Source organism: Corvus moneduloides, chromosome Z (genome assembly GCF_009650955.1).
Source record: "Corvus moneduloides isolate bCorMon1 chromosome Z, bCorMon1.pri, whole genome shotgun sequence".
In the NCBI taxonomy this organism is placed as follows: domain Eukaryota; kingdom Metazoa; phylum Chordata; class Aves; order Passeriformes; family Corvidae; genus Corvus; species Corvus moneduloides.
The window spans coordinates 11,362,858-11,389,780 of NC_045511.1; the positions used below are offsets into that span (position 1 = coordinate 11,362,858).

General features: G+C 37.4%; 1 long non-coding RNA gene across 1 annotated transcript in view; it reads left to right on the top strand.

Annotated features, from left to right (window-relative positions):
* The window catches only part of LOC116438257, a 33,226-nt gene extending 8,259 nt beyond the window's left edge, over nt 1–24,967 (top strand). The window contains exon 2 of the long non-coding RNA XR_004237659.1: nt 350–24,967. This is a non-coding gene — a long non-coding RNA (uncharacterized LOC116438257). The remainder of the gene's footprint in view (nt 1–349) is intronic.
* Nucleotides 24,968–26,923: the final 1,956 nt, after the last annotated feature.

Here is a 26,923-nt window from a genome sequence, read left to right on the forward strand (position 1 = left end):
GTGTATGCACATGAGACATTTGGATAATATAAGTACTCTTGAAAAACATTGGGTTGCTACAGCTACTGTGTGCAGCTGTAACAGTTTTGGTATTGTGATGACAGCTGAAATCACGCTGCAGTGAGTAATTACCTGTGATCTTACAGGCTTGTGATATCCTGTGCAGTGCTGCTGAGCCTGGTATTAATTCTAGAAAGGCTGTTGGTTGCTGAGGTCTGAACATTTTCAAGGAACTCTATGTGATTCTTTCCTAGTTATGTAGCATGAACACTTCAGTGCTTTACAATGTCTCCACAGTGCTTCACTGGTGAGTTATTTTTAATGTGGTGTTATTATTTTTTTCTTTCAGCTGAAAGAATTATTTAAGAACCTGATTCTGGATTCAGGAAGTGGAGTGCCTGCAGTTTTCATCTGATCTGAGGGGGAAGAAAGAATGAAGATTGAAGCTGCAATCATGTCACCTGAAGGATTGCACTTTAGGACTGTTTGCTTTAGTATGGTAAATGAAGTGTCTGTGTCCTTCCCATCCTTTCGTAGATAAACTGGCTTTTTCATTTCCTGAATCCTGGGAATGATGTCAGAAAAATGAAAATTATAACCCAGGATATCTTAAGTATTTCTGTGGTATGAGAGTCCCCTTGAGACATGCTGACAAGAAAGAAGAAGGAAAACAATGCAAAGGAGCGATGTTTCTTGTTGGATGATAAGGGCCTCTGGAGATGTCAAAGGTTTATGGCATCTCATTTGTAATTTCTTCCTGCATGTAAATCTGTGATATGCTTACTGCAGTAATGCTTCAGCCTCACCCACCTGAGCAAGTGCAAATATAGCAGTGTTGTGGGACACCGTCTCTGACATGGCAGATCTCGAAGGAATGTGTGTGATGTATCACTCAGTTCATGGACATGTATGCCATGTGGAGAGCATTCCTGCATAATGTCCTGATGCATATTAATTAGACAAGCAAGATACTCATGTGATGTAAATCGGATTCTTTCTTGGAAATGTACTGATTCATATCACAAGTCAGAATCTAACCCAGTTTGCCCACTATGTCAGAAATTACAGTCTGTTTTACAAATAATCTAAACTATTTTTATATGTTCAGGCAGAGAGAATGTTTTATTTTAGTGATTAATGGTTAATCATATTAATTTTATTAGTGTGATGAGAGAAGGAATATTATCTGTAAAGGCTGTGGAAAGATGGTAGCTTTCAAGAGAACTGGTGGGGCATACAAGTATGGGAGGTTTGGTGGTAAGACTGCAAATGATGGAAGAGAGGAATACAATGGGAGCAGGTGGAGAAACAGAGTTGGAGAAAACTTGTTTTGTAGGTGCACTTCTTTTTCGTGGAACTTCATTATTTGAATATCCTAAAGGTGGTCTTCACTCCATTTCCTCATGTCTTTCTGTTGGGTTACAGTAAATGCTCTCAGTCTGAGCTGCTCGCTCTATTGCTTTGTGTGCACCCAGAATTGTGCTGACCCCAAGTGATTGAGGTATTTCCCCACTCTGGCAGAGACATTGTGCTTCTTGATCTCTTGTCTAAGCTGCTGGGCACTACACTCAAAAAAAAAAATCACAAAAACTGCTGCAGCTTCAAGGTTTGCTGTACCCAGGTGCTTGGTTGTGAATTTGCATCATTAAAGTTAGATGATTACGAAGCCTCTAGGAAAAGGTGAGTTACATGGCAAATCCAACAGGCTGAATGGAGAGTTGCTTGGGAGGGATCTTGAAAAGGAGGAGTGCCTTAAGCAGTGTCATTGTCTGGGACTGGTGTCCTTCAAGGCAGGCTCCCTTTCCTGAAATTAGCCATATGGCCTTTTTTGTTCAAAAACTCTTACTGCTCTGTTGCTTGCCTGCCACTCCCAACGTGTGCTATGCACTACCTCAGCAGTTAAAAGGCATCAGGCTTGCATTCAGTTCCTTTCTCTGCCTGAGGGAGCTCTAATCAGCATCTCCTATCTTCCAGGAAAGTATCCTGGCTATAAAATACTGAGGTGGGATGGTTGCAGTGTCTCCTCTTGAAGGTGTTTTGCTGTGCGTGGAATAATTAAATATTAATTGGGAGTGCGAAAGAAGATCAGTTTACTGATTAGCTCACACATCTGAGAGTAGAGAGACATGAGTTTTAAGCCCTAGCTCCAGGGAGTGCTTGTCATTGGTCCTGCAGTCTGTCTTCAGCCTGGTTTTCTGAGGATGTCCTTGATTGGAATGCCACAGTTAGGGGAAGCAGCAGAATGTGGAACTATCCATAGATATGAACAGAAGTGAAACTGATAAAAATTAAAATAGTACTAGAGGTGTCAGCTCTCTTGAGCAATAGCAGCTGAGTGTGCTGATAGGCAGGTTTAACTAACAGGGATGATGCTGAGTATCTAATTTTGGAACTTAAGCACCAAATTAGGTGTCTAAATCCTACCTCTACAGAGGTATCCTACCTATACAGATCTAACCATAAATGCTAATGCATGCTGAAAATGTAAGGTATTTTTACAGTCCTGTGCAACCTCTTGTGCTGATATCATTGATTTGCTCCTTTTTGTATTGTATGTACCTCTCAAACCTCCTCCTTGTGTCTTTCGCTTTCACAGCTTTCCATTTCCATGCATGCTTCAGTTTATTCTATCAAGAATCCCTCAGTTCCTTTTTGCTGGATTCCATGTCTAAAACTGCTTCTTCAAATACACTGTGCCATGTATCAAGGCTGATCGGCTTACCAGTGGTTTCTGCAGGTTGTTTTTAGCTTTCATTACTTCCTTACTGGAGTGCTTTTGATGCCATATTAACCAACTTGACTAATGTGTGGCAATGATGGTATTGATGCTCCTTCTGCTCACTTTTTTTTCCTACAGGAACTAATCAATGTATTTTATCTGAATTACTATCCTAGTTTTTGATGATTATTTTACTGGATAGTGGTTGGTAATCTCCTTTTGAGAGATAAATGGCTCATCCAGTATCTTATAAAAATGTATAAAGATATAAATGGTAGAAATTGTCTGTACTAATAACATTTTTATCAGTGATTTAATCTCTTCCAGTGTTTAGGGATTATGCAGTTTATAGGACTTTGTTCTATTTCTTTAATAAGTATGACCATCAAGAAAAGAACGTGCTTTTTCCCTCCCAGTTTCCTTGCTGGTTCAGAAGGAACTGGGATGCTAACTATATTTTTAAGATGTAATCTGATATATTTCTACTTGTCAAGTACTAAGCATAGAGTACTACCTTCAGTCTTCGAAGTGGTGGTGGGTGTTAAAGTTAGCACTTTACTGCAAGCTAAAGTTTTTTACCAGAACCCAGTCAAGAAAGCTAAATTGGCTGTGGTAGTTTTCTTTCACTGTCACAAGGCTTTGCTAATACCATAGTGTGCGTTTAAGACTCTTTCAGTAGCTAAGAGAGTCCCACTTAACAGAGTATTACAGACATTTCTGTAATAAAATATGTGACATCTGTAAGCTCTACTGTCTTGAAATTGTTAATACAAAAGATGATGTTGTAGACGTCAATTTTTGGAGCAGTTCCTATTCAGGAAGTTTATATGCCAGTGGCAGCTGTAGTGAATATTTTGAAAAATTTTAGTATTTTGAAAAAGTGTGTCTGTTCTTGCAGGACTTTACTGGAAATTCTCAGCATTGTGTTTTGTCTGGGAATGAGAAGAGAATGTGTTAGAACAACACCTAAGCATTTACAAACTAAAAAACCTGCTATCAAGCGCTTTTTAATCGTAACCAGAAACTTCTTCAGCTGTCTGAAATATCTAACAGCATGGCAGATTATTGAGTATTTTAGTGATAGAGAGTACTGCAGTATCCATTTTAGTAGACCAGTGTGAACTTTTAAAAATACAATTTGTTTTATCTGAAGGACACACAGATATTAGTATCATTCCATTTTAAAGAAAATGGATCACCACGACATTTTGAGAGCATTAGTAGAGGTACTTTTGACTAAGTGCTTACCCACTGATTGAAAAGCACAATGCATTTTCATTCAGCCCCAACATAAAGTATCTGTCTTTTATCTATGCAGAGACAGAGTAAGAAGCATGTATTCTTTTGATACTTTTGTTAAATGTTTGCCCTGTTAATTTAATTTTTTTAATCTGTGTCCTGCATTAAAACAACAACACTAAGTGCAACGTATGATTTTCATTCAGACTGATGAACTCAGTTACTGTGCCCAAGGTGTTTAGCATTGCAATAATTTCTGGCATCATAATTCAAATCTGAATTAACTGTCTCTATACTTTTTTATTCTCCATCTCCCAAATAATTTAGTATTAATGATAAAACCTGATTCTCGTTGTGAATTTACCAATAAAGCAGTTATGATACTGGTCTTAGGGGAAAAAGTATGCAGATATGCTTGGAATTGCCCAATTAGTAATTTCTTTCTAATTTCCCTGTAGCAGGGGAGTAGTGAAAAGAGCTTTTGATATCCAGCCAAGACAGTTACATCATAAAGGTTTTAAAATGACAAATTAAATTCCATTAATTGTGACCTGTTCCTATGAAAACCTAAGTCAAACCAGATTGAAATCATGCTGTGCTGTTCCTGGCTCGTGCTTTCAGGATATTTATGTTACCAGAATATTTGCTAACTGATGGAACTGAAGGTATGTTGAAAATGTTATCAACTCTTGACATGATGAGATGCACAAATGGGCATTATTTTTTTTGTCAGCTATTTTTCACTCACATTTTTGTTCTTTTTTGATCTTGAGACTATTTGTGTCTTTTTCATTTCATTCTTCACCTTTTTTTTTTTCAAGCAGCTTTATTTGATTTGAACCATCTGATTTGTTTGTTGTCTCAGAGAAACATGAACAGTGTGCAGACCTGATAAAAAGTAGTATTGGGGACACTGTGTGACAACTAAAAGCTTGGAGTTTTTTGTTTCATTTTAAAACCTGACTTTTTTATAATCCTTTTTCTTACGTTGTGTGCATGTTTGTAACCCCTGAAACTGTCACTTTGGGTTATTCCTGGAAATGGTGCAGTTTGTATACAGAGCAGAGGGGCTAAAACTAATCCAGACCATGTCTCCTGTCTTCAGATCACCAACCTTAAAGCCATTTCTGAATTCCTGTGGGGCATATGTTTTTGAGGAAGATTTCAGAGGGGCATAAAAGAAGAACTGCATCCTAAATTTACATTTAATTTCCTACATGCGCTTTAATTTGGCCTCCAGAAGTTTGTTTAGCAGAATCCTTAGAGTCAACAGAACTCTTGAGCACTAATGAGATACAGAAAGATAAATACACTTCATAATAAATTCATGTTACTATCCACTCAGAACAAATTTTAAGGAGGCAAATGAAAATTAAATATTTATAAATAAAATGAACTGAATTGCAAAACAAATTTCAGTCTGTAAGAGGAAGGGGAAGCCTTCTGAAAGCTAAAATTGCTGTTACAGTAACTGGAAGGCTCAAATATTGCACAAGAGATTTAGCCTGACAGCAGATGAACAGTTTAGGGAAATGAACAGCCGAGCAGCTCTGTTTCCGGTAGAAGTAATAGACTCAGCAGATTAGTTGTGGAGATTGTAGCCTCAGCAATGGAGGGCTAATAAGGTGTTTAATATTTTTCTGGTTTTAAGCCTTAATGATCTATGTCTGAAAAGCACGCTGAGAGATGCTGCTGACAGTTTTTAAAAAGGAAGCTCAGACTTTAGTAGAACTTGTCTTCTCAGTAGGGGTACATACTCTTGCCACTTCTCTCTGCTTTTCAGCTTGCTCTTGCTATTTAATCTTCAAATTGTTTCTGAGCCTTTGCCATGGTGGATGGATGCTGTCTTTTTGCTAAAAGTAAACTTGCAGTTTGAGAAGAATTAACAGAGAAGTTGCTTGATGTCCTGCTGAAACCTGCATTCCACTGAAGCTGCATTTCAGCTTTAGATGACTGAAAGGCAAATCTTTGTCTTCATAGAGATTAGATCGCAAATAAATTACCAATATGGAGATTTTCACCCAAATAATGGCCCTGTGCAGGCCTTTACAGATCTGTATTTGTTGATCTATACTGTAGGGGTCAATAAATATTATACTTTTTATGATATTTAGCTCAGGATGAGACACTGAGAGGAAAATCATTGCTTGATTTCAGTACGGCCTCTCAGTGATGCTATGAAAGAAAGATACATTTTGAAATATCTCCTCTGTTAGGTAGCTGCACTTTTGCTTTTCAAGAATGCTTCCCTGGCAAGTCCAGCATTTCCCTCTTTTCCTCTTGAGTCAGAGGACTACCCATGTCACCATTTCCTTGGTAGTTACAAGCTTCTCCCATGAGCTTCTCTGTACTTTTGCCTCTGAGTAATGGTTTTTCTCCTACTCTTTTTAAATTTCTTCTCTTTTTTTCTCTTTCTGTCACCATACCTGCATTTGTCAGTGACTTCTGTGAACACTGACTCTTGGTTTTGCCTCATGTGTCTTGTATCCCTGATGATGTGTGCCTGCATTCTCTGTATACCGTAAACCAGGAAAAATGCCTAGTGTTTTTGTTTATTTTATCCATTTCCAGATTTGCAAGTACAGATGTTTTCCTGTTGCAATAATACTTCGTAATGTAAATATTTTCTATGTATATATTGCATATAGTACCTTTTGTTTAAAAACCAAAACTGCTGTTGGTTTTTTACACAATTAATCCTTTCTGAATGAGATTTGAACAGATGAAGAAAAAAAGAATTTATAAGATATTTTTTGCTATGAATTATTTCCTGGCATTAAAATAAGGAGACACATTCTCCCAGCAGAACAGAAGAACATACATAGAACATACAGTCCTAAACACTCAGCAATCATGTTTTTTGGTTGAAGTATTTATTTTAAAATGCAATACAGTTAGAAAATTAGGAATGCCACCTGTTTGTAATGAGGAATGGACAACATCCTGGGACAGAAGTGAAAATGAACAAATTGACTGAGGTTGGGATTGTTGTTCTGATTGCATAATAGTGAGTGTGTGTCAGCTGGAGGGACAGAGAGAAGAGGGAGATCAGAGGTTCATGGGAGGGTGTTACTGTGTAAGTGTGCTGACAGTTTCAGGGGCTGTATTGCTTTGAGCATGTGGGGCTAATTCAAGTGGTAAAGAGCACAGCTGTCTGAAACAGCAATACTGAGACCCAGAGTTAAAAATTAGGTTTCAGATACATTTTTAAAAGAGGTCTTACCGAGAGCTTATTTGCTGGCAGATAGAGACTTCTTGGGCTGGAGTGAGGGGAGAGGGCCAGGGCTGAAGTCTTCTTATTCAGCGTGCCAAGAACCTTGTGCCAGCATCAGACTTGGGACACTTATGGTCCCATGGTCATCACTTTGTAAGCTCTCCGACAGAGAAATAATTTGGTCTTTCTGTTGCTAGACTGGCTTGTTGGAATAGGTTTCAAAATGTGACTTGCACCAAGTGACAGTAACAATTTATAGGGAAATCTGAAAGGTCTGGTGCTGTCTTCTCAAGCCTTATAAGCAGCCTGGGGAGCTTTACCAAAATCGTAAGAGATACAGAACTAATGGAAATTGAAAACCCTAACACAAAGTTTTATTCAATGTACATCTATATATCCTCATACTTAAAAAAGCAAGTCTCCTCTTTAACCTGAAATATAAAATATCCAATCTCAAAAGCTTTGAAATAGCAAATCTCAAAAGTTTTAGCACAGGAATTGCAAAAATATATGTATCAGATTATTTCCTGTGCTTTCTGATATACGATATTTTTATTTGTTCTAAAGATATGGAGTTATTTCCTAAAAATAATTTGTTGAGACTGTCTCATTGTGCTGAGAAACCCTGCAGCATCAGCTTTCAGGGTTCTTAACTTTATGAACTAACAGGAATAATACAAGTTTTAACAAAAAGAAAAATCATGGAACAACGTAGCAGGGATTTAGAAATTCTATGCAGTGTTCATTAAGTGCTTTTTGTCTGCAGCTCTCAGGTTCCATAACTATCAATTCTGCAGAAGCAATCCAAAGTCTTCTTAAATTGTTACTCAAAAACTTTCTAACGTGGAACTCAGTGGCACATGAAGAAGTTTATGACTTCGGTTTTGTGAAAGTTTAAAGATGAACATAGCTGGCTGCACTAATGCAATAAAGGCAAGGACAGAAGGATCTTACATTTAGAGTCTTGCTTTGATGTTTGCATCTTCCCTGGAAAGAAATTTTGTGCAAACAATTGAATGGTGTATAAAAAAAATCTGCTCCACAAGCACCATGGGAAAAATCTTGTAACCACGCTCTATGTAGTATAGAGAAATTTGAGATAAATAGGCAGATTTCGTCTGATTTCAGTAGTCTTACAGTGTTACTCAGATGTCTTCTGTAAGGGAAAGTCTGGAAATTCCTCCTATTTTAAACTGCAGTTTTGTCACCATTTTAGATTAAACTGAGTGTGGGCTGCTGTGCTATACTTACGGATATCTTTTTCCTGTAGGTGTTTGTTGACTCATATTGGGGTTTATGTTTCTGAAAGATTGTTGCCTGGAGTGCTTTCACCTGAATTTGGAGGTTAATTTTCCCCTTAATCTGTATCTTGATCTCACTGAATGTGATCATACAAAGGCCTTTAGGAATGTGCAGCTGAGGGAGGATGGGGTTGTTCCTTTCAGCAGCAGCCTAACTTCAGCAGTATTTCAGGTGCCACAGAGACGTCCTCTGAGACCATGTAGAATTGTCCTCTGACAGTGGCAGTCCATCTCATCTGACCACAGAAGGAATCTTCTTAACTTGCTGAAACAATATTCTTTATCTTAAATAGTAAAAGCAAATGTGATCAATCCTGCTCCCAAAGTCTATGTTTCAGAATATTGTATTACATAAGAGAGTATTTGTGCTGGGATATGGGCAGGTACCTTTAAGAAAACAGTATTAATTTAAAAATCAATTTCCATGACATTTTCTAAACTTGATGCTATTTTATGAGTGAAGTAATAATCTGTTTTCACTGTCCTGTCTACTGATGAGTATGACTTGTTGCTCACAACTTTATTCTATAAACTAACCCTACTGATTTCACTTAGTTGCAACAATAAACTCAATTGAATCAACTGAAAGGACTATATTTATAGAAATCTATTAAATTAATTTAATTATTTTGTATTATGTAATTTGATTTATGTTTAAAAAAACTCATGTTGCACAAAAAAATAATTTTATTGTGATTTAGGTTTCCTTGCAGTGAAAATATGGAGGATGGTTTTGATTCTGGAAACTGCTGTCTATGTGAATAACACCATGAAATTAACAACTGGAAAACTGGTGTCAAAATTTATAGTGAACCCATAGTTCATGTCTTTAAATTATTAATGTTGAATCCAGTTAATGTCTTTGGGTTTAATTGGGAAATAGTTCAGAAATCTGTCTCCTGTTTCCCCTTTGCTGTCTTTGTGTTTCTTATTGTTGTTTGCCCACTAAATTTAGTTTAATTTCGTTTAATTTTTCTTCTAACTTTTCCTTAGCAGATTTCAGAAGTCTGCTAGGTATGTGAAGAAAATAGAAGGAAAAGCTGTGGGTTTGTTTGCCACAGTGTGTTTTTCCAAGAATGCTTTGTGAATATTAATCTTTTTTTTCAATGGAAAAAATATTTTTCTTAATGACTGTAGGAAGGTGACAGTGCTTCAGTCACTGTAAATAAAACAGCATTCTCTTTCAATAAAACCCAGGGATTTTTTGTACTGTAAGCATTATAAAGATATTACTCATTAATCTTAATCTGGAACTGAGCTTCAACTTTAGCTTTCAAACCTGTTCCAAGGAATAGAAAAGGGAAAGACTAGGGAATTTTTTGTACGGACATGTCTTCTGGCCGGATGTTTTTTTACCATGGAGGTAAACTTTCTTTGTGTGCTTTGGCTCTCGTTTTGAACTACTCATTCTGGAGAAACAAAATAAAGGAAAAAAAGAGGCTTACAGAAGCATGCTTTTGACCTGAACACAGCTACTACAGAGCTTCCAATTTCCATGGTATTAAAGAACAAAGACACTTCACTGAAGCACTGGGTAATAAAGTGAAATAATGGAAAATGTGTCTATGAGGTTAAAATAATTGTAGTGATACAATACTGTGAGGACTATGCCAAAGCACAAAGGGATGGTTTGTTCTTAATTTTTGTTTCCAGTGTCCTCTGTTGTTAAACACAACTCAAAAAAACATTATCTCGGAATCAAAAGAGACTGTTCTGAATGTCTGTCCTGCATGTGATAATGCTGATTCAAACTTTTTTTGTCCAAATTATTTGCAAACTTACACCAGCCCTGCGAAAAATCACATGTTCAGCAGCCTACCTGCAAGGGCTGAATTCTGTTCATCTTGTTCAGTATCAACTGGTGTAAATTCTTTAGATCAATTTGTCATTGTCCTTTAGGCTGAAGTACTTCATGCATGCTAAATGGCATTGATTCAATTGGAATTAAATGTGTGTGACTGTTCTGTGGAAGAAAGATGGAATTTTCTTAGCTGTTTCTTTGATATCAGAAGATCTGTCTACTTTTTTCTATGCTTTTTAAGAAGAAAAGTTCATTAATTTCCAGAGCATATCACCATTTGTGCCTTTCATTTTTATATGTGGTCACTGTAAAGTAAGATAGTTGTTCCACAGCTAGCATTCTCATCTCAGGATGCAAAAGCATAGGCACCTAAGGTGATGTTTTCTGGCTGTATGTCTATGAAGCTAAAACTTTATTTTCAAAATCTTAGCTTTTGAAACTTCTGTCTTGTTTGTCTGTGATATGTTAGCAGCCACTGCCTATGTTACCTTTCTATTTCTGATGACAGTTAAAGTACCTTTAAAAAGAATTAAAAGCCTGGTTTTGCTGCAGTCAGCAGCAGCTTGCAGTGGGATTAAGAACTTGATATCAGCAGCCTCTTGAAAGAGAATTCCCACTTAGAACAAAACCTGCTTAAAATTCTTCTTCAAGATGAATTTTACTAAAGATTGGCACCAAAGCTTAAGTGCAACATAAAGATAACAGTTTAGTCTGGCTCTGGACCTGAACATTCCAGAGATATATTTCATTCTCTTCAAATTGTATGGCCAAAGTCTTGATATGTACTTCTCTTGTTTATAAACCATTCTAGCACATGACAGGTACAGAAAATACTGCATAGAAGAAACTATTTTTGTTGTTGCTTTAGATGTAAACTATTGACATTCACCTTTGGCTTAAATTGTGTGAATAATGTTCTTGATTGCCTTTGATGGACTCAGTTAGGATTAGAGTATTGGTCATCGACCTCCTGTACTGGAAAAAGGCCATTTGTCACTGCATACATTACTAACAATCTCAGAGGTACAAAGTGTACAAATCATAGACCATATTTGTATCTGGAAGGTCTGATTTTTCATTTTTGAGGTGGTATTTTGGAACAATGTTTGATAATTGTTTCACTTGACAGCTGTGTTGCTTTAATTTTTCCTCTTTTGATGGCTTGGACTGCAGATGTGTGTTCCCATACTAAAAAAGTTAGATGAATGCAATAAAGGAGGAATTGGTTTAAGTCAAATAATATGAATGTGTTTTGATGGTCCCACTTATTTGGACAACTGCTTTTTCTTAGCATTTTTTCATTGGTGTTTCATTTTAGACAACTCCGAAAAGAAAGAAGATTGACAAATAAAGCCTGTACAATCATCAGGTATACAAACTTGGCACTTGATTAAAGCTTGATGTTTGTTCCATTGTCCTTTTTTCGAAAATGTTTCTTGAGAACAAAACAAATGATGTCTACATTTGACTCAAAAAACACAGCTGGTGTTTGCATCCTTGAAGTCACTTGAGTTGCTTGTTATCCTGACTTTAGTACAGATGGGTTCTATGAGTTTGAAGCACTAGAAATACATCTGACTTTTCCTTCCACTTCTTCACCACCTTCATTTATACACTGAAGCATTAGGTCATACAATTTCTACATTTCTATATTTTAGGAATTGCATTATAGCCTTGGATCATCCCTCTGGACCCCTCACCCTTAGCACAAGGTCTTTGCATTGATCTTCCTGCTTATGTAGTTGAATTTGGTCATTTACTGAGGGAATAGTGATTCTGGAAATAGAAAATAAGGTATAGAGGCACTGGACTAATTAATTTAGTTGGACAGAATAAAATAACATCAGAAGGTTTTTTGGCTTTGTTTTTTAATTAATTACTAGCAGAAAGGTGGACTAAGTATTTTTTATGTTTGTGCAATTCTCTATTATGGTGTAAGAAAAAAATTCCCTCCTGGTTAGAGAATGTACGTAAGTTCTGTAAATGTTAAAGAGACATGGATTTTTCATACAGAATGGGGACTGCTTTTAAATATCCACAACTAATTTACCCCAAATAGAGGAATTTCATACAGGACATGAATTAAAAATCTCTTGTACAATATGAAGATGTGTAGTCGTCTAGGAGTGGGTAGATTTCCTGTGGCCTTTTAGACACTAACTGCAATAAAATAAGCACTTATATTTTCTGTTTATGAAATTAAAGCTCATGCAGTTTTACTTCTATGAGTAAGATTTATGGTTAAATGTAATAAAAAGTGCAGGCCAGCCTGAGTCACAGCATAATTCCCTATAGTGAACCACTGCAATTGGTGGACAGTACTGTTGTCATCAGTGGGGCTGTTGAGTCTCTGGAAGGGTTGTACAGGTGGGCTTTGCAGATAGGTTGGAGTTTCTTCAGAGGGAGTGTGTCAACATTAATTTCTGGCAAAATTAAACTGCCCCACACTGAGGGTATATGAAAGTTAAAATTTATTCAGTGAGGCTTGGTGTTGTGCTCACATGTCCGTGCCAGGAATGCTCTGTGTGTGTATCATCAGTTTCGTCAGAGTCCATTCAGTAGCTGTATGTTTACGCAGAGCCCTTAGGTGCACAGCACAATATTCAATCCAACAGCCTCAAAACTGGAACAGGTTTCTCCATGGTCTTTTTCCCTTTTTCCTGGGTCAGCTCAGGCCTCCTTACTTGTGTAATGGATCAAAGTGATCTTCTATTGTTGCACTGGAATATTTTAAATGGTGTGGGTAGCTCCTTCCTGACTGTCAATATTAGTCATTCACCACTATGTATACCATCTGCGTACAGAAGAGCAAACTAAACAATCCGGCATGTGATATTATAATTTTAATATAGTTATGGAATGGATCTGTTTAAATCCTTTAGGCTACCAATGTCATCACTAGAGAATTAACAATATTTGCTATTTTCTTTCCAAGAAGGCACTGGAACGTCACTTGTAATCCAGGGTTGAATCTCCTTAAAGCAGAAGTCCATGGCTTGCACTGAAGTTTGTGGATCAGGATTAGGCCCTGAACCATCAGAATGTGGTTGCCATTGCACTGGGCAAATATAAAGTGGTGTAAATGTTGAACTCATGCCACACAGACCTCCAGGATCTGAGTTGGCTATTGTTGCTTATGCCTTACTGTGTCCATTTTTGCAGGACACTAGTACAAAGCTTAAAGGAGGATTGGAACTGGAAATGAGAGAGGACAGCATCTTACATAGCTACCCGTCTTTTTGAATATAACAGTAGTCTGGGCAGTTTAATATTTTTCAGCCTTTGCTACACCAAATAATACAAAAAACTGAGGAAAGTAACATGGAGGGGTGAAACAGGTCATATGTATTAAAACATATAATAAATGTGTGTATTTGAGTTAGAAGAATATAAACACTTGCACAATCCTGAACAAGTAAATATTGTTCCTACTAACCTTCATAGCAAATTTTCTGTGGATTCATTAAGGTCAGGAATTTACCTTGAAACAGAAGTTGAGATGGAGAGAGAAGTTAATTGGCAATAGCTGTACTTGTCATCAGTGAAAGTGTAAATGGATTTTCTAATGCACGCTATTATCTTGAATATATGGTATGCTGTGGTAGCACACTGTATGCCATGTGCCTCACCCTTTCATGTTTCTCCCCCTCATTTTTAATGACTCGTTCTGTATATTAAGTGTGGAGACTGTTCCAAGAGTGAGACTGGCACATTCTTTACACAGCTGAATTGACATGTCTGAAGCTGCCTCTGGCTACTGCTTATAGATTGCCTTGCCTTTCTTTCATGGAGAGTATGTTTTGCCTAATTTTAGTCATGCAAACCCTTCAGCATGATGTTGTCATAAGTCCTTGCATAGTAGAAGGCAGCAGTCTGCCTCCTTGGCCATATATGGCTTTTATGTTGTTGCCATATGCCTGCTCTGACATTACCTGAGTATCACATGCATTTCATTTTGTGTGGACTAAGCGTATTAGGGGGGAAGGAGAAGGATTTCTGCAAGAGAGAAAACTGTCTATCTATTTGGGACTTAAGTAATGAGAGTAAGGAAACCAGCAATGAAGTAAGGAAAAATAACTATAATTAATTCTGTTTTATTTGATGTTACCCCCACTGTAAGGAAGAAAATACCACCATAATTTAAAAAGAACATAGCTCAGACATTGGTAGTCAGGGACAGGGTTCCATGAGCTGCTTTGTGCCAGGAAGCAGTACCAGGATGTCTGATGGCATTAGAACTGGGTCATCTCTGCTGCTGTGTCACCAGGGCAGCCACCACTATGCCCTGGCCCAGGCCAGCTGCCCCTCTCCCAGGCAGTTCCTGGGCAGGACTGGGGAGTGGGCTCTGTCTAACATCTAATTCTAGGTTGTACCCTCTCTGTTCTGCAGACTCAGGCACTTCAGTAGTGCCTGATGAGTTCATTGCCAGGTGGCCTCAGTGTCAGAAAATGGTCCTGGCCACTTTTCCTTATATCTATATCTATATCTATCTCAATACACATATGAAAATATGCATATATAAACAAAAAAACCCCCCCCATATATATATGACAGAAACCTTAGCTCTATAAAGAGGAGATTTGCAAATCATATGCAATCAGCAATTTATTTTGAGTATCAGTGGGCCCTGAAAGTGTAACTCCTGTTAGAGTCCCTAAAAGTTGTGCCTAAAATTTTTAGTCACTCAGGCACATGCTTTGAAATACAGGTCAGTTTACTAAGTGTCTTTGTGGAGCCTCACACTACAGTCACTCTTTAAGTCACATTTTGGACTGAGTTTTCATTTTCCCATCTGTTTTTAGAATGTTAACTCAGCTTTAAAACTTAAGTGTCTTTTCTTAGGCCTATGCCAGCACACCTTTGCTTTCATGCATATATGCTCCATTTTAAAGAAAGCGCAATTTATTATGTTTTCACCTTTAAATAGGTTAGTTGACACTATAGAGGCCTACAATTTATCTTCTTTACCTAAGCTTGACCTCTGCTAGTTGTGTATTCACATCTCTGCCTTAGTAAAGCCACTTTATTTTCTGTATGTGTAGATTTTATGGTTATGCTCAGAGAACCCTTGTACCTTCATTTAGTTTACCATTCATTCCTGTCATTCTCAAATTCAACTTTGCTGGTGTATTTTGACAACCTCTTTTAAACTGCTTTTCACTGTTTATTTCAATTTCCTAACAGCTTCTGTCTTAGCCATCTCCATCACTGATGTACAGTACCCTTCACTCCCTTTTCTCTCACAGATGTAGGGAAAGGACCAGAGTAAAAAGAGTTTTGTTGTTGGTTTATTTCAGCAAGTTGCAGTCAATTCTGTCCAGTTAGCTGAGGAAGTATGAGAAATTGCTTCTAAAACAAAGGGTAATCTGCCTCCTAGGTTTGGCTTACTCCGTAATCCTAATTCATTTACTGTTCCATCCAAATTTTTTTAGCACTCTGTAGTTCCTAAATTTTTTTTGTTTAATTGCTTTGTAACGTGTAGAACAAACGGCAGAATGTAAGTACTTGGCGTTATATTTATGCTTTATACAGATTAATTATGTGTTAGATGTGAAGTATCTCCTGTTTGTGTTTAAGTTTCTAGTGTTTTCATGTCAGTTAATGACCTTGTGCTCGTGTCATGAGTCAGGGATAAGGAGGACCTTTATTTGCTTTCTCCATACTTCATTGCAGTGCACATTTGTCATTGTTGGCTTGCTCCTTACAGAAGCTAATGTTTTTTTATCCTTTCTGATTATTGTATGTGAGGTGTCCAGGCCTTTGATCATTTACACTGCTTTTCTCTGAACTTTGCCTAGTTCTGCAGTATCCCTTTTGAGACTGGGTAATCAGAAGCACGTACAGCATTCCAGGTGAGACTCCACCACTGATTTATATCGTGGCATTACAATACTTTCTGCATTATTCACCATCCTATGTCTTATCCTTCAAAACATCATGTCTGCTTTTTTTACCACAGCTCAGCATTGAGCTGAGGTCTTTAATGAGTTTTCTACAGTGATACCAGACTATTTTCAAAAGTTCATACAGTTAATTTAGGATGATGAAAGAACACTCTTCCTTTTTTCTTCTGTCCAATGTGGGTTATTTTGTATGTACTAACACTGAGTTTCATTTGCCATTTTGGCGATTACTTTGGTTTCTCTTGTAAACTTCTCACAGTCCTGTCTGGACTTGACCACCCTAAATAACTTTGAAGCACCTGCAGTTTTCCTTGATTACTACTCAGCCTTTGTCCCAGTTTTTGTTTCAGTTTTACTTGAAAAGAAACAACCACCTTGATTTTATACTGGACAACTTACTTTTTCAGTAAAGAAAACTGAGCTTCACCACTGCTGCTTTTTTTCTGTGTATTAGCCAATTTTGATTGTGACAATACTTCACAGCTCAAATTTTGAATATACTCTACTGACATTTGGAAACGGACTTTTTTGAAATCTGATTTTTTAAAATGTTTTGTTGAGATACATGTTCTGTGCATGGTGATTTGTAACACATGAACTCGTGGCTTCTCAGAGTGCTGCTGCATAAATCTTCTTCTCTAATTATCACCTCTCTGTCATATTTTTCAATGGTGAAACGAAAAGAGGTCTTGTGTTCTTGCAGTTTAGTAGCAGGGTAAGTGAATGTCATAGGAGATGGGGTGAAGCATGGTGTAAAATGTGTCATTCATATTGTTTCATCTATTTCTTACGGTCTCTGATGATGCCTCTCAAGCCATTTGTCTCAGATCTTAACCTGTCCTTACTCTTACAAAAATTTCCTGGACATTTCCAGACTTTCCTGTTACTTACCTAATCACTGTTCCAGAAATTTAAAATAATGGCTTCTTTGCCTGTCCATCCGAGACACAGAGGACAGATTATTCCCTCATTCTTTTGTGTTATCACAGTAACTGTAGTGTGGTTTTAGATTTCACTTTCAGTCTTTTCTTCCTTAGGGTAATCATTCTCTATTATTTTTTTCAGTGTTCATGAGCTCTAAGTTTCTAATTATTATTGTTCTATGCTGTATCATTTTCAGATCATGCACAACTTCTGTGCAGTGCAGTTCTACAGACTGGACACAGCTGACACTTTCACAGAGCTGAGCACAACCAAGGTAGTCACATAAAGCTTATCTCAGGAAGGCAGGTTCAAACACTGGAAAGCAAAAACATTGAGAGTGTCAAAGAGAAGGAAAGCCCCAAATCTGCAGTTTGTTCCACTAGTATCTCCAGGGGGTGGTTCCATTGATGTTCCCAGATATCTGTCATCAGCTGTCATCTCTGAATCTCAGTTTTTCTCCTGAGACTTTGCTATCAAGACTGAAAAGTGTGTTTGCTGGGAGAGATAGAATGGATAGCCTCAGCAAGTTTGGCTTTGTTGACTTTTATATTATGATTCTGTTGAACATTCCAGCTGATATTTTCATTGTAGAAGTGTTACTGCAGTATCATTCCACACAATGTTAAAAAATCTATGAGATACCTTTGCTAAATATCTTGTTTTTTTTAAAGAACTTTCAAGGATGAGATTATGAAAAAGTAAGAGACTTTTTATTTTCTTGGTGGTATGATTCTTTGTCTTCCTGGTCTGGGAGGGAATGAGAAGGCCCATGCCTTCTCTGGTGTAAACTATTTGCTTAAACTTTTTCCGGCTTTTTCATAAATAACTAGATGACAGTTTTGACACACCTATTAAATATTTTTACAATAATGCGGGAAATATGTGGAAAATATAACGATTACCTTACAGATCCCAGATAATTCAGTTTGTATTTGAAGAGAGGTTGGCAAATTGTGGTGAAGAAATCTGTTTTTATGTAGTATGGATCAGAAAGAAGAGGGTGTAACATATTTTAGGCTTAATAAATAAAAGCCAGAATTGAGGAACCCTTGGAAATTCACTGTATTTATGTGACTAAGACAAGGTAAAACAGTGCTAAGATTTAGGTGTGCACTCTGCAAATATGAATACTCTGCTGTCTCTGGAGTACCATGTGTTTTGACAACAGAGGAAAGAGGTAAGACAAAGAGGCAGAGTTTGTAGAATGGTGTTTTGTAGAATGGACTCCACAGGAAAAAATTAAATGAAGCAAAGAACGAACACTGCTCTGATCCTGAATGGTGGGCCATTGAGTACATTGTTTAGCTGACTAAAGGTGTTCTGAGTTCTGCAGATGAAAACCAGCTGTTGCCCAGCCAAAGCTGTCAGTTGGCTCAGTTGGCAAGGGTAAGCTACATGTAGCTTTGCCAAACCTTTTCTTTTTCTGTTTCTCCCACAGAATCTTTTTTAAATTTTTTTGTTTGTTTGTTAGTTTTTATTGGAAATAAGATAAGTAGAACTGAACAGTGTCCCGTAGGTGCACGTGCAATATTGCTTTGTGAATGGATTTTTTAACATTTCTTTGAACATTCTTGCTGAATATTTGCCTCTTGGGACATAGTTACACACTGGCTAGCATTCTTAACTAATGATCATCAGTGATTGGCAGTTAATTGAGAAGTAAAAAAGGTTCAGATTAGGCCATTTTTGCTTCCAATGGCACAGTCCTGACTTTTATTTGTTGCTCTCTATTTGCCTAGCTTTGTAAAGATCCTCTGATAATCTCACAGCGTTTAATCTTGATTATCTACAACAAGATTGTGTCATCTGCAGATTTTGTTGTTGCATTGCTTGTTACCTTTCTTGAATGACTCATTTTAGTGTGGAAGATTGGATGTCCCACCTTCAATTTACTAATGTATTGCTCTTTTCTATGTATTTACCCTTCAAATTTCAGTCTGTACCATGCCAGTCTTTTATCAGATGTTCAACCAGTGTGAGAGCTTCTTCTGATGACTTGTATAAAGTTTTTCTCAAATATTTACTTACAGAATTAGTATTTTGCTGACATTCAGATATTGACAAAGATTTTGGGATTGCCAGGGGTTAATTAGCCCAGGCTCTAAAGCTTCACCAATTCAGGCTTTCTTGTGGGGAGGGTGAGGAGGAAGTATCTGTGTGGAAGTCTTAGGTATGCGAGCAATTCACACCAACATGCCCAACCAGAATTAAGTAGTTCTGTTGCTGATAACCACATAACTGTGGGGCTGAGCTTGCAATGCAATGTATGTTTGGAAAGCTATATAAACCTCAAATGATCAGCTATCACATTGCATTTTCCTACCCTGGGTAGTGCTCTATCTATCCCCAAGTCAGCTACTGTTTGTACATAAGGTGTAATCAGTCTTTTAAGTGCAGTCTAAATACTTCAAGATAATACCACTGGAGGATTTCCATTAGGACAGTATGAACAAATTTGTCTTTTTATTTTTAAACTACGTAGATGGTTTTGGGAAGTCTGTACTGTGATTCTGCCTTCTGTTTCATGGGGTTGTAGAATATGCATAAACTTGACCTGGTAGCCTCTGGTTTCCTGCATTTCAGCTGCAACAGACATGCCCGTATCTCTGCTCACACAACTTGGATATGAAATGTCTAAGAACTGTATTACATCCAGAGTATTCCTATTAAAGGATGGATAATATAGGTTGAATGTCCTTTGCACATGCTGTACAGTATATATTTGCTCATTATGATATGCTGCTTGTAAACCCAGCTGTATTAACATTTACCATCTGTTTTGCTTCTTGCATAGTCAGGTAATGTGGCTGTCTGAGAATCAATGAATTATTCTACCTGGAAATTTTATCATCCTTGGTTTTGTTTGCATAAAACTCCCCTCCTATTTCTAAACATATCCTGCTAGTCTTGTTAAATATATAATTGATTTTTATCACCTATCAGCTCTTACTAAATATGCCTAGATGTCTTTTCAGTGATAAAATTCTCCCACTTTTCACCAGTCTGAACATCTGTGGATTTTGGCTGTCCACATTTTTTTCTCACCCTTAGGACAATGTTTTCTGAAAGGGGACATTAATGCCTAAGGAACATGTACAACACAGCTTGGCAGGTACACAGATGATTCCTGTAATGAGGAAAGGAGAGCCCAGTGCATAATGCACAAGTAAACACATTCAGAAGTAACTGCTCAGCATTGGATTTAATTGTGTGACCATGTCCCAACCACAGGCATTTTGCAGAGCTCTGAGATTTTGGTGGTTCTGTGCCAGCTGACAGTTGCTGAAGACATGTCCCAAGGTATTCAGCACTTGTTTTTTAGGAGGTAACTCTCACTTGTGGAGTCTGCTGCTCTCCCTCTTCCTCCCTTTCCTACAACTGATTTTCAGTGACTAGCCTTGTCAGACTGTGGCCTCCAAACTCACCCTGTGCAGTAAGAGCCCTCTGTAATTATGGCACAAGACAGTGTGGGCAGAGGTAGTTTAAGCTGCATCTGAGAATGTTACCTGGGATGTTGTTGGTGTAGCAATGCCTGTGATTACCAGCTCGGTATGAATTAGGCTGTTGCCTGAAGAGCTCTGTGCCAGCACCCCACTGCTCTCAGCTCTGGCGGTGGCTCATGTTGGGGTATTTCTGCTCTCCCTGCAAGGCACTGCTTTGTCTATATTAAGACACTTTTTAACCTCTCTGCTAACTTTGCTTTTAATCCCTGGCTCAATTTATGCTTTCCAGCCTTAATTGCTATCTGTTTCACTGCCTCTCCAGGGAAAGGTCATTCTTTCAAGTCTGTGAGCATGTGGGAAAGAGTTTATGATGTCATGTGTAACACTATTTCATTCTGTTTGGGCAAAATCAATTCAGCTGTTAGTATTTTTTTAATCAATGTGTTGCAAGATAGGTCTTCCTACAAATGCATAAGGCAAGTATGCCATAAGCTGAGATGTAAGGCACAAGAGCAAACTCAAACACAAGATCCATGTTGTTGCAAAAGTACTCAATGATAAAAAAATGTCCATTCCAAAAAGGTTTGTTTGAGCAATTACTGTTTCAATTGCATGTCTTTTGCCATGATGTGTTCCATCATGACATCAAATGTAAATACTCTTGCTTTTTTAGGTTTATGATGAGTGTAACTCACACAACACCAATTTTACCCTTGGGCCTATTCATTTTCTATTGCACTATTATGCTCATGTGTCATCAGTCTGACTAAATGCTTTTTGTCACGTTTTATTCTCATAAAGCCAGATGCCCATGTTTGTAGACTAGTTTGGAAATGCTAGGCAGAATTTATTCCTTAGACAAATGGGGCCATCTGCTCCATGGTGGAATGACAAGGTCTGGGACTGAGGATGACCCTGCAGTTCAGAAAAACAAACAAAAAAAAAGGTTTGTTTACAAATGGAAAGAATAATCCTTCTTCCTTAGGGAAAAAAAAAATCCCAGTCTACTCACTGATATCTGTGCTGGCATCTGTTGTGATGCTAAACAGCTGGTCATGATGTGATGACCAATAAATCCAGGTGACTGAAACTGCCAGGTTCATATCCCTTGTCCCTGACATGTAAGCTAGACCTGTGGCTAGTATAACCTGAGTATTCAGATATAATGCTTCTGCAAAATTGATTTTAGAGGAATGAGAGAAAAATGACAGGAGCTTTCTGTCACATGCTTTGTGCAAATGGTGTTTCTCTGTAATGCTGATAGGCTTCTGATAAATTAATTAGCTCTTCCTGAGCTCCACAGTGATTTTCTTCTGCATGGCAAATGACAACAAGCCTATTGAGAAATTTAACTTCTCAGCTCATTCCTTAAGCAGACATCACTCATATTTAAATACATATATAATTAGTATCTCTCTGGATTCTCTAGGTAGGTTTTATCTTGCCAGGGTCATTCTGGTTTGGTTCCTGCTGTACTGAAACAGGGAAAACCACTGAGCTGATGACATTAAAGTGTATCAAGCCTAGTGCACAGTTATGCAGTATAAGTATGTCTGATTTCATGGACATTTGATTTGAGGAGATATAAATATTTTGATCACATGCCAGAAATATGAGATAAACTTTTCTAATTAATAAGAATATTAAATGAAAAATAATGAGGCATAAAGCTCATAAGTACATACACCCACATAGCTCCAGCATCCACCTACATGGGAGTGTGTAGGAGGCCTCGCAGATGCTTATTCTCTTTATCAAGATCAGATAGTTGTTTTCCACACTGAAGGCAAAGCCATATCTGAAGGGTGAAGATGTCTGAAGAAATACAGTGAATCTCATTTTATATCTACTGACATCTACATTAATTTAATTTTAATAATTTCAGTAATTGTCCTTCTACACAGGCAAGAGTAAAATGTTAGAATTTAAAAATTTTTACAGTAATGTGAAGTTCCACTTGAGCTCAGCAATGAGGGTAACTGGTTTGAACAGCACTTGGCAAAGTCTTTTGTAGCTTTCTGGATAAAGCAAACAAGAAATACTTATTTGGAATCATCAATCTTTCAGGTTTTCAACCTCCTAGTATTGCATGGGACAGTAGTGTGGACATGTTTGACTTTCTCTCACCATAATTTCTCTGAATTTTTTAAAGATTCATTTCCTCTGTCGTATTTAACATTAGGCTGTATTTATTTTCAGAAGAAAATGCAATTTCTCAGCTTGTATTGTGCTAATTAGGACTATAAGTGCTCTAAGATTAATGTCATAGGTTTTCCATAGAGATAATCATAGAAAAATATTCTAATTTCTTTTTTAAAATACAGTGAATCAGTCCATTTATATATGCTCATTTGCTATGAGCAACAATTAATTTTAACATTTTGTTCACAAATGACTACTTACAGAGCAAAACTGTTCTTTTCATAGCAAGTAGAAAAACTCTTCTGTCTCATTGTGACATTGATGGTACAGTATATGGCAAAGACATCATTCAGGCTAAGCCCACTTGTTAAACAAGTGAAAAGGTGAATACACACATGAACCTTGTTCTGATCCTGCAAACATGCATTGCTGGAGTACATCTTACTCTGACTCTTGATTACTAAGGCAAATATAAGTAGGACATGGATTCCTGAGTTAAGCAGGAGAGATTTCCAGTGTTGCATTAGAAAGCACACAGGCCAGGTTGCTGGCTCTTGTGAAATGTTGCTGCTATCAAAGGGTTTTGCAACCTACATGCATTTACTCCCACAGATGATCAATACAGGAACTCTTTGTTTGGGCACCTGTTTTCCCAGAGGTTTTTAATACCACTGTTTCTATTTTGGGATAAAGTCTGGATCAGCAGATCCAGGATCCTAAATTCTGATCAGATGTCCTAAATAAAGAGCTGATGGTGAATTAGGCAAGAAATTTTTTTTTCATTTTATTTTTTGTTTTGGATAATGCCTATCCTTATTTTTAAGAATACAGCTTGGTGTTGTTCCAGTGAAGTCAGCAGAAGACTTTCCTCTGACTTTAGCAGACGAAATATTCTGTTTTTGTTAAGTGTATTTTATGTAAAATCCTTGAAAAGTCAGAGAGCCATCAGATTTTCTTTGAAGTTTTGAGAACTGAGTGGAGTTAAAATATAACTGTTAACAGCTCCAGCAATTGAGACTCTTCCTGCAGCATAAATTCATGGCTATCCTGGGTTCTCTCACCAGAGTTTGCAGAGGTGTTACCCTGACAGTAAAAAGCCCTAGTGGTGTTCATGAATGCTGCTCCTTGGGAAGTACATCAGAAGAAAATATTTTATTAAGAGTACCAAACTATATTTAACTGTGTAAGAAAAGGTGTGGAGTTTTACAAATAGTTTTTGTGTCTTTTAAGAACACTTTCAGTTATTAATTTAGGCCAGAATTTTTTTGTGGTGAGTCACAGCAGGAATGTAATTGTGGCTTTCTCTTATATTAATGTGTTGGAATAAGCAGTTCCTAGGTAGTGTTACTGCAGAAACCCAGCTGGCTAAGGGAATACTTTGTCCATCTCCATGTGTGATCAACTTACTCGGTATTTGCTGGTGGACCAGCAAATGCACAAGACTATTCTGGTAGCTCTAATAGCACTGATTAGACCTCAGTCTGATTAGATGTACTTGGTTATTAATCTATGGAAGGTAGGGAGGACTGCAGTGGAATGCATAGTAAAACAAATCACGAATTTGGAGGAAAGAGAATATATCAATTCCACTACTCAAAAGACTACTAGTACATTCATATTTCAGTGTTTACAACCTTCTTTATTTCTCAAAGAGTTTTTTGGTTGGACAGCAATGTTGTTGTTTTTTTGTCAACAGGCAGTTTTTACTATAGTTCTTAAAATTACCAGGAAATAGTCATAAGAACCGTTACAACCATAGAACCGCAGAATGGTTTGGATTGAAAGGATCCTTAAAGATCATCTAGTTCCAACCCCCCTGCCACTGACAGGGAATCTTCCACTAGAACAGGTGACTCAAAGCCCCATCCAGGTTGGCCTAGTTTCATAATCAGAACTTACTGAGGTGTTTTGGGTTTTTTTTCCTGAAAGTACCAACTGGTTCTCTTGGGTTTTTTTCTACTACTCCAAATACTCTGTTTCTTCTGTAATCAAAACCTGTTTCACACAGACAGTGTCACTTTATAGCAGATTTTACCACAAAAAATATATTATATAATATATATATATATATTCTTTATATACTTTTTGCTGCTTAACAGTTTATGTGTATAGCGATGTAAATCCATTTAGTCAAAATGAGAGTAATGATACAGTTACTAGCTTGGAGCTCCTAAGAATTGGTATTGTCTTAATCAACTGGTTTGTATGATTTATTCTTTAAAAGGTGATATAAGCATTCTAAACTTACAGAAGATAAAAACCAGTATCAGCTGAAATAATACCAGTTCCTGTAGTATGGCAGCTTGTTTTTCTCAACAGTGGATTTTGATAAGAAAATCATTGTTCTGAAATATTAATCAAGAATATTTTTCTAGTTTTTGTGAAGGACTCTTCCAAATCTTTTTGACAGGGCTCTGTGAAATGTGCTATGGAAATTTTCTGCACATGACATCAACAAATTGTACAGTGAGTATAGCACACTAGTTTATTATGATTGAAGAACAGGTGCATCTGGAGGGTAAAAAATGTAAGGTGAATATCTTTCTAGAGTTGTGCAGCCACGAGGTATAAATGGAGAGGTATATAATTTAATATTTTTTAAGAAAATGCATAGATAAACACCTTGTTTTAAACCAATGCAGTGACAGTAATCTTGCTTAGCATACTGTGCAAAAAACAGCATGTGTAGGAAATGCTTAGAATAAACTTTTTCAGATATTTATTCAACGAAGCTCTTAAAAGGTGTGGTGTAGTGATATTTTGAAAATATTTTTTAAGGAGTACTGTTAAGGAGTACTGTTAAGGGAAGGGTCTTATTTCAATACTTACTCAGCGTTTCGGTTGTTAGCTCTTGTGTGAGTCAGTCCAGGCAGATGTCTGAGTGCCTGCTTGCATGGACCTCACTGGGACTTCTCAGGCGCTTTAAGTTATTCCTGTGTTATTAAAATGATGATCTAGATGAAAATCTAAGCCCTGAGCTCTAAGCTGTTAGCCGAAGCCAAAGCCTTGGCTCTAAGGCCAAGATGAGGCTTAGAAGCTCATGTTTGTTAATGAACATCATTCCATTACCCTTTTTGGGAATGCATTATAACCTTGCCACCTGGGCAAAGCTTGTGCATTGGCCAAACAATCAATTGCCATAATTTCTAGATGCACAGGACTCCATGCAGCCTGGCAAAGAGACTCCTTCAGGAAATCACCAGGACATTAAGAACATTTCAGTAACCCTCACTTTCCTATCTCATGACCATAATCTTCACTTTCATTTTAAATTAGAAATAATCTAGTACTCTCTTGATTACAGAGTGAAAAAATATCTGCCACGGTGGTATATCCTGTAAGTATCATATCTTAAGCAGGTCTGCCTTTATGCATCTTGGCCTATCAGTGACCCATTCTTTTTGCCTTCTTCATGTATCCCTCTTACTTCCCAGCACATGTTCTGAGATCCTTATGGAGTTAGACTGCCTCCTGCATATCCATGTACCCAGCACTCCTTATGCAGCTGGGTAATCATTTCCCCACTGCAGTTATATTCTGCAAGCCTCTTGCAATGGTATGTGTGGTGTCCTTATTCCTAAAGCCCACTTTTAGGGATGGGCTTCCACAAGAAGGACCCAATCTGATAACCAGGTATTTAGAACAGTTAAAATCAAGTTATCGAGAACATATGGCTAAGTAGGATTCCAATTTTCTGCCCTTCAAGTGTGAGGGAAAGACAATGTAATTTGAAGTAATCTCAGTTTCGTATAATTCTCATAAAGGACTTTCCATTTTGCTATCTATGGAGTATTTTGAAAATCTGCATTATAAGGATAAAGTAGATTTGAGAGGTAATGCCAGGTCTGTCTGTCTACACAGACAGTGAGAGACTTATTCAAGTGAGTGCTTACCAGGTTTGTTTCAGTACCTCTGATCACAGGTCATGGAAATGTGGTTGAAACTCTGTAAGTTTCTAGTCACACTTTGTGCTCCAAGGAAGACTACCAACATTAGGTCAGCCAAGGCTTTGTCTAGCCAAGTCTGAAAAACCTGCAAGGATGTAGATTCCACAACTTCTTTGGTTGCCTGTTTCAGTGCTGCTCTGCTGTCATACATGTAGATCCTTTTTAGAGCAAGTAAAATTCACACCTGTAATTACTCTTTACCAAGGCAAAAAATATTTCTCAAAATAGCAAACAGGTACAACAAATTCATAAACATTTTAGTCTGGCATAAGCCAGTGGTAATACTTAAG